Source organism: Podarcis liolepis (genome assembly GCF_965112155.1).
Source record: "Podarcis liolepis genome assembly, chromosome: 1".
NCBI lineage: Eukaryota > Metazoa > Chordata > Lepidosauria > Squamata > Lacertidae > Podarcis > Podarcis liolepis.
The window spans coordinates 56296575-56310299 of record NC_139554.1 but is presented as its reverse complement, the minus strand read 5'-3'; the positions used below and the strand labels follow the sequence as shown (position 1 = coordinate 56310299).

At 50.1% G+C, this 13725-nt stretch overlaps 1 long non-coding RNA gene across 1 annotated transcript in view; it reads right to left on the bottom strand.

Moving 5' to 3' along the window:
* LOC310689190 overlaps positions 1–13725 on the bottom strand; it is a 606488-nt gene that overhangs the window by 457299 nt on the left and 135464 nt on the right. The window lies entirely within an intron of this gene.

The window sequence follows — 13725 nt, the reverse complement described above, 5'->3', positions numbered from 1 at the left end:
GATGCCCAGCAACAACACAGCAAGCAGAAGGCGCATTGGAATCACACCTGGAATACTGTCAACCATATTTGCAACTGTCCTTTAGACCCATGTAGCAATAACCAGGACACCCACTTGCCTGTCCACTTGTGGCAGCCCCTATGGCTTCAGCTTAATCCATGGTCAGTATTTTCTCAAGACACTGCCACGGAGCTCCAAGAGATTTCTTTAAAGGGGGCCTCCCACTGCATGCCATTCTTTTTAGTGAAAATTCCCCTCTCTCCTGAGCAGTATGAATTATTTTCTTGAAAACAAACGCCGCCTCCCAAAATTGAATGAGGCCAGTTTCTATATTAATTTTTAATCTGGGCACAGCTCATAAATCCCTCCCTAATAATGCTCTGTCATTGCTAGCAGCAGGTGCCTCGCAGCAGGGGGAAGCATGTGGAGTCATCATTTGAAAAGGAGCTGCTGCCTCCCTCCTTTGGGTTTTTATTCACCCTGGTCTGAATAAAGAAAGAGAAATCAGATTTGGACACCCTTAATGAATGAATCACCTTGATCTTACAGACAGAGGGCTTGTGAAAATTTTATGGAGTTTTCTTTGGGGACAAAAATAGAAAAAGAAAAGAATCACATTGTTTTATACTTGTTGCTTGCATCCAAATTCTAAATTTATATAAGGTACTGTTAGTCGGTGTCAGGGGTTTAGGAGCAGAGGCACGGGCAAGGGAGGAAACAGAGAGCGAAGGGGAGGAGGCAGAAGAAAAGATGAGTGATGACGACGACCCGAGATCTCCTAGTCTTTCCAGTGAATCAGAGGATTCACAGAAAGGAGCACCAGTGGCCAGGGCAAGGGGGGAGTCTAGGGGGGCACCCCAGGAAGATAGAGCCAGAGGGGACTCAGAGGGGAGCAGCTGGAAATCGGGACCAGCGTCACCGCCAGGAAGCAGGGAAGAGGAAAGGAGCCAGGGGGGAAGCGCTGGCAGCTCACCACAGGAGGGAGGGCATGAGTCAGGAGTGGCCACACCTCCATCGGGGAGCGAAGAAACGGTTAAGAGGAAAGTGGAAGGTTAGGCGCGCGCGCCAAGTTCAAATGCAGAGGAAGGCGGCGCAGTAAGCAGCCCCGAAAGGGAACCAGGTCCTAAAGCCCGGCGCAAGGAGGCAGGAGGGTCCGGGTCAGCGTCAGAAGAATCCCGGAAGGAAGAAGCCCCGGGGGGTAGAGGGACCCAGAGGAGGACAGTCAGGCGGAAAAGGTGGAGCAAGGCTAGGATATTAAGTTGGTGCACACGGGGCGGAGACTCAGACGGAGCTTCGCCGATCTAGCTACTAGACGTAGAGTTGCACGCAGCAGCTTGAGAATGGAAACTGTAATTCAATAAAGACTTTTACTTAATGATCGCTGGCTAGCGTGATCCTCTGTGAGCTAGGATCTTCAAGCAGCTCTGACAGTAAGCTCCGTCTCACGATTGTGGGCATCTACAGCCTCGAGGAGGGGAGAGAAACAGGTGCCTACTAGCGAGCTCACGAACGGCAGACGACATGACGGCTGAGCAGCAGATAGAGGAACTCAGAAAAGCAGTGGCACAACTGAATGCCGAGGCTCTCGCATCCAGGAAGAGAGAGGAGGAAGCAGCTGCCGCCTGCAGGGATCTCCAGGTCAGGTTAGACGTGCTGACAAAGCAGACACCCCGGCAGGAGGGAATTGGGTTGGCGAGACGGACAGGCGGGCTGGTCTCTCACTTCGATGGGAACCTGCAACAGTATCCCAACTTTAGAGCCGACGTACTGTGCGCACTGCAACTGCTGCATAAAGACTTTAGAGATGAGCAAGAGAGAGTGGGATTCATCATGTCCCATTTGCATGGGGATGCTAGAGCATGGCTACGCAATTTATGGAGAGATAAGGATCCGGCGCTCCAGAATGCAGATGCCTTTATTAAAGCGATGGATGGGTGTTTTTTATCAAGTATTGACGTGGATCTTACACGGAAGGAGGTGCATGGGCTGAGACAAGGGAGGGCCAGCGTCAGGCAGTATCATGCCCGCTTTTTCGCCTTGGTCAGTGCCCTGGAATGGGACAGAGATTCGGCTCCTGTAAGAGACCTCTTTTGGGAGGGGCTGCACAACTCGATTAAAGATGAGATCGCGAGGGGGGAGAGACCCCAAACCACCCAGGAGGTCGTTCAGAGGGCACTGGCAGTGGGGGTGAGGCTGGAAGGACGTCCGTGGAGCAGGGACGAAGGGCGTGGAGGGCGCGAACCAGCCAGGGGCCCCTCCTTCCTTCCCAGAGAAGCAGCGCGGGCGCAATCCACGCCTCCGCCAGGAGGAGGAGCCGAACCTATGGAGGTTGGAGGTGCAAGGGCTCAGTCAGCAACCAGAGCCCTAGCACCGGCAGCAGTGAAAGCGAAGCCTCCTAGAGGGAACAGGAAGTGTTACGTCTGTGAGGAGCCAGGGCATACGGCAAAAGAGTGTCCCCAGAGGCTCCACAAGCTTACTGCAGCCTCGGCAATGGTGACTGCAGCAACACAGCAAGGGGGACCACAGCAGGGAAACGACGCAGTCTGGCTGGAGGAAGAGGCCCTGGGGCCCAGCCAGACGTGTTAGTGACGCAGTCCCCAGAGGTTTTACAGCCCGTGAACCCCCTCCCGCCCAAACCAGTGGTGAGGCTCACCGCATCTCTCCAGCTGCCCAATGGAATCACCACTGACGTGCCCATCACAGTTGACTCGGGCAGCAACGCAGACTTTATAGGGCAGGACTTTGTCGACAAGCACGCTATACAGTTGCTGCCGGCCACACTGCCCCTGCAGGTTGTCACGGTGGATGGCAGGGAGTTGCTAGGGGGGCAAGTGGTGAAGCAGACGCCGCCCATGGCGATGCGACTTGGAAATCACAAAGAAATCATCAGCTTCAATGTCACTCAACTATCGGATACGCCCATTGTATTGGGAATGAGTTGGCTGGACAAGCACAGCCCAACGCTGGCTTGGTACCAGAGGCAGCTGATCTTCGGCTCTTCCTTTTGTGCTGAACACTGCATCGTGCCCCAGCAGGAAGGAGAGGAAGAGGAGTCACAGCTGCTGCTAGGCACGCTGCAAGCGATTCCCCACAAGTACGCAGAATTTTTGGAAGTTTTCTGCGAGAAGGAGGCAGACAGGCTACCCCCTCACAGACCATATGACTGCAAGATTGACCTGCTGCCGGGGGTGGCGCTGCCTAAGGGGAAACTGTATTCCATGTCAGAGGACGAGCTGCAGGAACTCAAACAGTTCATAGATCATAATTTGGAGCGCGGTTTCATCCGAGAGTCCAAGGCAGCGGGGGGCAGTCCAGTATTCTTTGTTAAAAAGCGAGACACGCCCCAAAAAAGACTGGTCGTGGACTATCGCATTTTAAACAATGGGACCAAGCCGTCGGACTTCCCCATGCCCCGAATCGACGACCTCCTGGCGAAGGTGCGGAAGGGAAAAGTGTTCACCAAGTTAGACCTGCGAGGGGCGTACAACCTCATTCGTATGCGGGAGGGAGATGAGTGGAAGACGGCCATGTTCACGCCACTGGGTACCTACGAATACAGAGTTATGCCCTTTGGATTGCAAAATGGCTCCCACGTTTTTCAAGCTTTCATGCATCACGTGTTGGCGGGACTTCTCTACAAGACGTGCGTCTGTTTCTTAGATGACATCCTGATCTTTTCGGAATCGCAGCAGGAGCATGACAGACACGTCAAGGAAGTGCTGACCAGACTAAAGCAACATAGGCTCTACGCCAAGCTGGAGAAGTGCCAATTTGACGTGACGGAGGTGGATTTTCTGGGCTACAAGTTGTCTGACAAGGGGCTCGCCATGGACAGCGCCAAGGTTCGCGCGGTATTGGATTGGAAGAGTCCACGCAACCGGAAGGAGGTCCAACGGTTTGTCGGCTTTGCGAACTTCTACCGCAAGTTTATCAAGGGCTTCGCTATGCAGACAGCGGCCATCACAGACACGCTTAGCTCCAAGAAAAAGAAGTTCGTTTGGACAGAGGAGGCGGAGCAGTCCTTTCAGGCACTCAAGCGTCTCTTCGCGTCGGAAGAGCAGCTGCTTCACGTCAACCCCAGCAGGCCGATGAGGGTGGAGACAGACGCCTCGGACAGAGCCGTGGGGGCGGTCCTGCTGCAAAAGGACCAGCAGGGGGTGTGGCGACCGGCAGCGTTTTACTCCAGGAAGCTCAGCAAGTCCGAGCAGAACTACACCATCTGGGACAGGGAGTTGCTGGCCATTCATGCAGCGTTCAAAGCGTGGAGGCACTTCCTGATCGGAGCCAAGCACACGGTGCAGGTTTGCACGGACCACAAGAATCTGGAGCACTGGCGCACGGCACAGTTCCTAAACCAGAGGCAGATACGTTGGGCTGAGTTTTTTGCGAACTTCGACTTCCGCATAGAGTATGTCCCGGGGGACACTAACATCATGGCGGACGCCCTCTCCCGTAAGCCACAGTATCTGGAGGACGCAACGCCAGCGGCCGCCATGCACATCTTCGCACCAACAGTATGGGCGTGCGCCGCGGCCACCGTGGACCTGGAGGCGGTGCGACGAGCGTTGCAGGATGACTCCTTCGCGCAAGCAAAGATGGCAGAGGTGCAAAGGGGCACGGCTGCGGCCGACGGTTTCCAGCTACGAGATGGATTGCTCATCCGTAAAGGGGCCATCTACGTGCCAGGAGACGACCTTCGCGCCAAGGTGCTGCAGCAGCTGCACGACGCGCCCACGGCCGGGCACTTTGGCAAGGAGAAGACGGTGGAATTAGTAGCCAGGGATTTCTGGTGGCCTGGAATGAGAGGGGAGGTCGCAGACTACGTGGCGAGGTGTGACACCTGCCAGAGGGCCAAACCAGTGCACAAACCGCCGGCCGGACTGTTGGAACCGCTGCAAACTCCGGTCGAACCTTGGGAAAGGGTGGCCCTGGACTTTGTCACGGATCTGCCCAGCTCGAGGGGCAAGACGGCAGTGCTGGTGGTGGTAGACCTGTTTTCCAAGATGGCGCATTTCATTCCGTGTGCTAAGGTGGCCACGGCGGAGCAAACCGCCAAACTGTTCATAGACCACGTGTTCAAGGTTCACGGTCTGCCACGGTCTATTCTGTCCGACCGGGGGCGGCAGTTCATCTCGAATTTCTGGCAGAAGCTGATGGGCTTCCTGAACGTCAAGATCAACCTGGCGTCGGCGAGACACCCGCAGACCAACGGGCAAGCGGAGCGGGTCAATGCCATCATGCAGCAGTACCTGAGATGTTATGCAAATCAACAGCCTGCGACGTGGGTGGATTACCTGCCGCTTGCCGAGTTCGCCTACAACAACACGAAGCACGTGTCCACGGGGGTCACGCCGTTCTTCGCCAACAACGGGAGGCACCCCAGAACCTTCCCGGGACTGGAAAGAATGGGAGAGGGGGAGCCGCAGACAGCAGATGCGTTCGCGTCGGAGCTGCAGGAAGTCCACGATCAGCTGAGGCGCCACCTGGAGCTGGCCAAGCACGCATACAAGGTACAAGCGGACAAGCACAGAAGGGTTGGCGAAGAGCTCCACGTGGGAGACTGGGTTTGGTTAGCAGCCCACGCAGTGCCGGCCAGGTCGTTGGCCAAGAAGAAACTAGGGCATAAACAACTGGGGCCCTACCAAGTCGAAGAGCAGGTCAACCCGGTAGCATTCAGACTGGCACTTCCGGAGGGTTCCAGAATGCATCCGGTATTCCACAGATCGGTGCTCACTCCCTACAAGGCACCGCACAGGTTCCAGGAACCCGGAACGGCGCCGAGTCCGGTCAGAGACAGAACAGGGCACGCGGGAGTGGCACAGAAGGAGCGCATCAACGAAGTCACGGAGATTTTGGACTCCAGATGGGGGGAAGAGGGGGTAGAATACTTTCTCGCCAAGGAGGGCACCCCGGCCAGTGCGAACAGCTGGGTGCCGGGCTACGCCTTGGACGAACCTCTCCTCAAAGACGAGTTTCATGCCCTCTTCCCCCATAGACCTATGCCAGCAGACTTTTTCGACGACTGGCTTTTCACGCCCACGCTTTCGGCCAGCACTTTCCGGGGGTTCGACTCGGACGAGGACCCGACACAAGACGTCCGTTCCCCGGAGGGGTCACCCTCGGGATCTGCATCAGAACCCTCGTATTGGTGGGACGATAGACCAGAGGAGCAGTTCCGCAGACGGTGGCTGGAAGGCCCAGGACGAGCAACACCGCCAGGAGGAAGTGAGGGAGAGACGGACATGGACGTTTTCGGGGACGACCCTGGTTTCGAGCACGGCGGCACAGAGATGGAAGCGGAGGTGACCGTTGTCGACGAGAGCAGGGAGGAAGACCCGCGAGACTTCAGATGGAGACCCGCCACGGGAAGCGACCGATATCCGACGTTCGTCCCTTTGCAACAGCAGCCCCCAGCTCCAGCACCGGAAGGAGGGGAGGGGGGAATGGGGGGCTTCGAGGGGGGGATGGATGTCAGGGGTTTAGGAGCAGAGGCACGGGCAAGGGAGGAAACAGAGAGCGAAGGGGAGGAGGCAGAAGAAAAGATGAGTGATGACGACGACCCGAGATCTCCTAGTCTTTCCAGTGAATCAGAGGATTCACAGAAAGGAGCACCAGTGGCCAGGGCAAGGGGGGAGTCTAGGGGGGCACCCCAGGAAGATAGAGCCAGAGGGGACTCAGAGGGGAGCAGCTGGAAATCGGGACCAGCGTCACCGCCAGGAAGCAGGGAAGAGGAAAGGAGCCAGGGGGGAAGCGCTGGCAGCTCACCACAGGAGGGAGGGCATGAGTCAGGAGTGGCCACACCTCCATCGGGGAGCGAAGAAACGGTTAAGAGGAAAGTGGAAGGTTGGGCGCGCGCGCCAAGTTCAAATGCAGAGGAAGGCGGCGCAGTAAGCAGCCCCGAAAGGGAACCAGGTCCTAAAGCCCGGCGCAAGGAGGCAGGAGGGTCCGGGTCAGCGTCAGAAGAATCCCGGAAGGAAGAAGCCCCGGGGGGTAGAGGGACCCAGAGGAGGACAGTCAGGCGGAAAAGGTGGAGCAAGGCTAGGATATTAAGTTGGTGCACACGGGGCGGAGACTCAGACGGAGCTTCGCCGATCTAGCTACTAGACGTAGAGTTGCACGCAGCAGCTTGAGAATGGAAACTGTAATTCAATAAAGACTTTTACTTAATGATCGCTGGCTAGCGTGATCCTCTGTGAGCTAGGATCTTCAAGCAGCTCTGACAGTCGGTGTTTTTGTAACACAGAGACATCTGGTACATTGTTATAGAAGATTTCATTAGCTTGCTCATCTCAGTTCAGCATTAAAATATCTTACGCCTGTTCATGCCAGACCCTCTCAGTGTCCCTATTTTCCAGGGACAGTCCTGGATTTATAGAAGCTGTCCCAGTTTCTGATTTGATCCTAGAATGTCTCATTTATCCTTAGGATGTCCCTATTTTCATTGGAGAAATGTTGGGTGGTATGCCATGCCAATCACCCCCAACCTGCTTTTTGGCACTTTGGGATGGTGGTGTTGAAATTTCCAGAACAGCAAACCACTTGCATAATTGGCTAACAATAGAGAGACACTACCAATGGGATATCTTCACTGTGTGCTGGGCCAGAACATCCCTAGATTTGCTTCAAGGCATCTCTAAAACTGGGCCAATGCAAGCTTCTTAGCAGATGATCACACTGTTTGATCCTCTGAACAGAGACTCAGAAGACCAAGCCCATTGCAAGGAACCAAAAGTTATATGTCAAATGAGCTGTGATCATCCATAAAGTTGACATAGGTCCAGGCAAACTCCTCCTGAAGCTCCTGTGCCTGTGTGGAAACTTTCTCCGTGCATCCCTTTTCAATTCCCTCCTGGTTCTGGGAGACAGTGGTGGAGGAGAGGGACACAGTCCTTCACTTGTCTGACCTGCCTCTTTCTCCTCTTCTCCTTACCCATCCTGTGCTCCACTCTGAAGTTTCCCCTGCCTCTCATTCTTGCCTCCTGGCTGGTACAGCTTCCCACAAACCACTGCTACCCTCTCCAGAGTCAGACTCCAGCCCCCTTGTTCCCCACGCACACTCTTCAGCTGCCTGGCAGTCCCCAGTATGGCTTGATCTCCGTCTTCACAACTCTTTTCAAGGGAAAGGATAGAATTCAGCAAAGGGGTCAAGGCCCTGGGGTGGACCTAGCGCCCAGGCTGTAAGTTTCCAGCCCTTGCTTTAAAGCCAGCTGGGGGAGTGGTGGTGGTAAAAGGGAACGAAATACTTGAGAAACAGAGGACTTCGCCACACTAGATTTTCTCCAGTAGCAAAGTTCAGAACCTGCTTTGCATCTCAAATTGAGATACATACATTGGAAGACGAGAGGGGCTTGCTTACGCTGAAGGGGACTGAGGCTTGCTGCCAAGTCCTTGCCTCAGATGTGCCAGGAGCAGAATCTGGGTTGCATCAGGCAGCTGCTGCATTCACAACTTCTGTGGCATTTCTGTTCCCATGCTGCTAGGTTTTAACCACTTCTTTTCATATATATGTAGATGTACAAACAAGCCACCATCTGCTCTAGTTTAAGTGCCCGTTAACAAGGTGAAGAGGTGGTGTTACTGAAGGGTTTCCTGCAGCGTTCACAGAGTGTGTTTAAAGATCTCGGGCTGTAATGCTTACATATCTCCTCACTAGCTAGCTTTCTATTTACTATCTACCATTAAGTTAAAACATACAGTCTTAATGCGAAAGGAAAACATTAAAATTCTAACTACTTACCACCTCTTTGCCAAGTGCTGCAGGGGGGAATTTCATGGTTTTCAGCGAGAGCACGTTTAGTTAAACAGGGTTGCAGTTAACTTACTGAACATACATACATATACATACATACATATATATATATATATATATATATATATATATATATATATATATATATATATATATTTAAAAAACCTTTCTTTCAAGCTGCCAGATCAGCATCACCCAAAACTGCTGCAAATTTGCAGGCACAGCTGCTCCAGATTTAATAGAGTAACACTGCCCCCTAGCGTCACAGTAAGGGCCCAGCTTCATATCTATTGATAAACTCAGTTTAAACAAAGTGTCTAGTAATATGCTGACTACTACTAAAATATTGTCATGCCCAGGACTTTTTTCCCCAGCTGGAACTCACCGGAACTCAGTTCTGGCACCTCTCAGGTGGGTGCCATTGCCATTCTAAGAGAACGACTGAGGCTTTACATGGTGAGTTCCGGCACCTCTTTTTCTAGAAAAATAGCACTAGATGCCTGCTCTTAAAACAGGCAATTACCCTTTATCAGAGCAAATAAGAGTGAAGTTTGAGCTGAGGCACTGATGAAGATTTGCTCTACTCTCGCAACAGCAAGGGATCGGATGTGTTCTTCAAGCTGTTTGTCTTGGAATATTTAACATAGGTGTGCTGAACATTTGGTCCTCCAGATGTTACTGAACTACAATTCCCATCGGACCCAACAAGCATGAGCAATGGCCAAGGGTAACGTGAGTGGTGGCTCAGAAACATCTGGAGGACCAACAGTTCCCCACAGCTGATTTAACAGAAGGTCTAATAATACGCCGTCTCCGTTGTTTCCCTAACATTTTAACTTTTAGCCCTGTTTATATGTTCTTCTGTGTAGAATTGAACAAATGGAAGCTGAGGGGTGAAAGCTCTCTCTCTCTCTCTCTCTCTCTCTCTCTCTCTCTCTCTCACACACACACACACACACACCACTTCTATGTAGTATGCATATAGGTTCAATTTTTGGAGACTGGGGCATGGGCAGTGGTTGCAATATTAATCCACATTCACACCATATGTTGAAAGCACTAGGATACCATTTTAAACAGCCATTATTCCCTCGGAGGAATTCTGGGAGATGTGGTTAAGGGCACTGAGAGTTGCGCGTCAAGACCCCGGTGCACCCCCAAGGATAAATTAATACACACTGACACAGAACTTAAGTTTAAGGTTAATGGGCAAAGTTTAGGCCATAACTTTATTGATTACATCAGTGTGAGTGGTATTGGCTTAGGCATTGGCAATAACTATATCTGACTCCTACTCACCTTGCAGGAAGTCTGGAAGGGTAAACAACCAAATGAGGGAGCTCCGTCGATGGCAATCAACTGAAGCTCACCCCGGGGTTCCCGCTGGGTCCTGGCATGGCCCTAGCCCCCATATCACAATAAGCCAATGCCTAACCTCCAAACCTTACAAAAGTTGTGACGATTGCTAAGGGGGTAGGCGAAAACCAAATGGCCAGTGCCAATTTGCCAAATGGAAAAAAATTCCTACCCAGCCCCTGTTCCAAAACAGGTGGCCAAACGAAGTCCAGAGCAAGGCCAAAGCAGACACCTAAAATACAGGGTGGGTGGGTCTTCGGCGTCGCGAAGCCAGGTGAATCCCCAGAAATATGTTGCTGCCTTTTGTATGCCCCATGATCACACCACCGATCATAGTGTGATCGTGGGGCCATCGCGTGGGCCAGGCTCAATCCCCCCCCCGTGGATAGTGGGGGGGGGCACCTTGGGCCCGTGTGCAACGTGGACCCTTAATTAGGAGGATCCGATTTGTTAGGCAATCCCTGTTTCTCTCTGAGAGGTAAAATTCTCTACTTGTGAAGAGAGAGAGAGAGACAGTTAAACCACTGTGGGAAAGACCTTATTCTGCAGGCGGTGGATCCAACCCACTGAGGGCATGTCATCTGAAAACTGTTTCCCTTTGTATGTGGGAAACTCTGTGTTTGGCATATGAGTCAGGGGAAGTACCAAATATTTTATGAACAAAGTTCCTCTTTAACATCAAATAACTTTTCTTCCTCCTCTTCTACAACTGAAGTGAAAGGAGTCAACAACATTTAAGGACAGCTTTGGCAAGAGAAACAGTAATTTGGGGCTGTATAGCAGGCTATGTTCCTTGATCTGATCTTATACCCACAGATTTGAGCTATTCGAATAATTCTTCTGCACATGCTATCTTTTAGTGCAATTGGATGGATGGATTGGAGTGGACAAAACCTCATGCACCACTCTATATTTGGTAAGGTAAAGGTAAACTTGGTACACAATATAGACAGTATATATTGCCAAACAATGACTTTGAATTGGAAAGTAACCGGTTATTACCAAATAACCAAAAAGAGCCTTTACTTTTAGGCTTTAGTCTGCTAAATTCACAGCAGCAGTCAGGCAGGATGAAATATTGGAGTATTGCTTTTCAGTTAAGGGAAAATAGGAATCTTACATTTGAGATTAAATTAGTCAGCACAAGTCCACAGCACTGCATCTAGAAGGAAGCAGACTTCATTTTGAACCTCAAGAGGAACTTGCTGAATGTGTTCACTTTTTTTTCAATGGAATAGGGACTATGACTCAGGAGCTTGCTATTGAAGAAGCAGAAAAACAAAGCAGTTGAGAACTATTTCTGACCTTACAAATTCTGTTACAAATATCTGGCTTATAATGCAGCTCAAGTAGCTGTTGGACCACATTTGCTCTAACAGAAACCCAAGTTCCAGTTGCAAAAGCCACACTGTAACTTATGCTTCATTCATAATGTATATGGAGACAATCAAGTGCCAAGTATAATTAGCAGAGATTGGTTTATTATTCTTTAACTCAGCCTTTCTCAACCTCCGGTCTCAGTTGTTGTTGGACTACAACTCCCATAATTCCTAGCTAGCAGGGATGATGGGAATTGTAGTCCAATGAGATCTAGGGACCCAAAGTTGAGAAAGGCTGCTTTAACTGGTATAGGCAAGCTTTATTGCATTTATTATTATTTTAAGAGTACTAGTAAACTAAACTGGTTTATAATGCTACAACCTATACTGCAACGAAGGTTAGGTATAGGAAGCACCTGATTCCCTGTACAGCCCTGACTTCCAGGGTTTAGGACTAGGGTATCTGAAGGACCACTTAGTCCTGTACAAACCTGTCCTCCTATTATGATTATTGTCCTTCTGCATGCTCCAACATACCCCAATATATGCTTAGATGGACCAAAGGGAGGGTCCTTTCAGTGGCAGAAGTACAGGTACCATTTTGGGCAAAGCAAACATATCACAATTTGAAGGAAGAGAAAACTTCTCATGCCTCCAGGATCTCATATCCATTATTTAAAAACCGATCAATTAATCTTTTGCACGGATAGTTTCTAATGGAAACCAGGAGCTAGCATACTGTCAGCATGTAAGAATCAATTTTAAGAGAGAAAACAACAGCAGCCCACATGGAGAGAACGGTGTAATGTTAGACACCCAAGGAAATTAACTGGAAGAAGCCAACTTTGACTTCTCTTATGATCTGTTGACTATAAATTCTTGCAAAGTAGCTAGGGAAACAAGGCTTTCCAAACAGGCAGCTTGGAGTTTTCCTGCCTAAGATTTACAGTTACTATTCCCCTGATACTTGTAGCTTTATTTAAAAGACAGGAACTTCAGCTTTAACTTTTATATGTTTACGCAGGAAATATGTGGCAGAGACACCGGTGAAATGAATGTTCCCATCCTAACAGCTGCACAACCTTGATCTGTACGTGCCCAGACCTTACATTACATGGTAAAAGTTTTCCTCCTCAAATCCTAGGGGTATTGGAAGCTGCAACTGAAGTCAATGTGCAAAGTTGTATCTGTAGTGGCTACGAGGAAAAAAAGAGAGATCAGCTTACACTTGGGAGATGGGATTCAAACACAGTTACTTTGCTCAGTGCCAGCATGCTGGTCTGTGGTTGTAGCTTCTGTTTGCCATTTACTCTGAGCTTCCTTTTTGGATCTGGATGCTTGGTTCATGAATAATTTTGAATAGATGCAGGTTTTATAGGGTTTTATTTCCCCCCAAAAAATTAATTTAATTTTGATATTATCTTCTGCTTATTTGTTTGAGAGGCTCAAACTTCACCATTCCAATTTTTAGAAGGATGTGATTCAAGACTTAGTAATCCACTCTCTAATATTTTATTCATATATTCTTTTGACTCTTATATTGCAGTTATTGCAGAGTTTGTATATTTCCATCATTTCTGTGTTTTGATTTAAATGTATTATATTCTTGGTCTGATTCTGATCCCTTTTGGATTACAACCAGTAGCTCACCAAAGCAAAATTTATTTTCATCTCTCACTCTTGCTGTCCTGCCCTTTCTTAATAAAACCCAGTGGTTGGGAACTTTAGGTTAGATTACTGCAATGCGTTATACATAGGGCTGCCTCTGAAGATGGTTCAGAAACTTCAGCTGGTGCAGAATTCAGCGGCCAGGTTCCTCACCGGAGCAAGACGGTTTGAGCATATTACACCGTTCCTGGTCCAACTGCACTGGCTACCAATTACCATATTTTTCCGTGTATAAGACGCCCCCTATTTTTAGGGACTCCAAATTAAGAAAACACCCCACAGCACTACCTGTGTATAAGACAAGCCCCAATTTTAAACCTATTTTTTTTGGTAAGAAAACCTAGTCTTATACACGGAAAAATATGGTAGTTTCCAGGCCCAATTCAAAGTGCTGGTTTTGACCTATAAAGCCTTAGAACCGCAATACCCCAAGGACCGCCTCTTTCCATATGAACCTACCTGGACCCTGAGTTCATATTCTGAGGCCCTTCCTTACGTGCCTCCTCCTTGAAGGGTGGCAACACGAGAACGGGCCTTCTCTGTAGTGGCTCCTTATCTGTGGAATGCTCTCCTCAGGAAAGTTTGCCTGGCACCTTCATTATACACCTTTAGGCGCCAGGCAAAAACACTGCT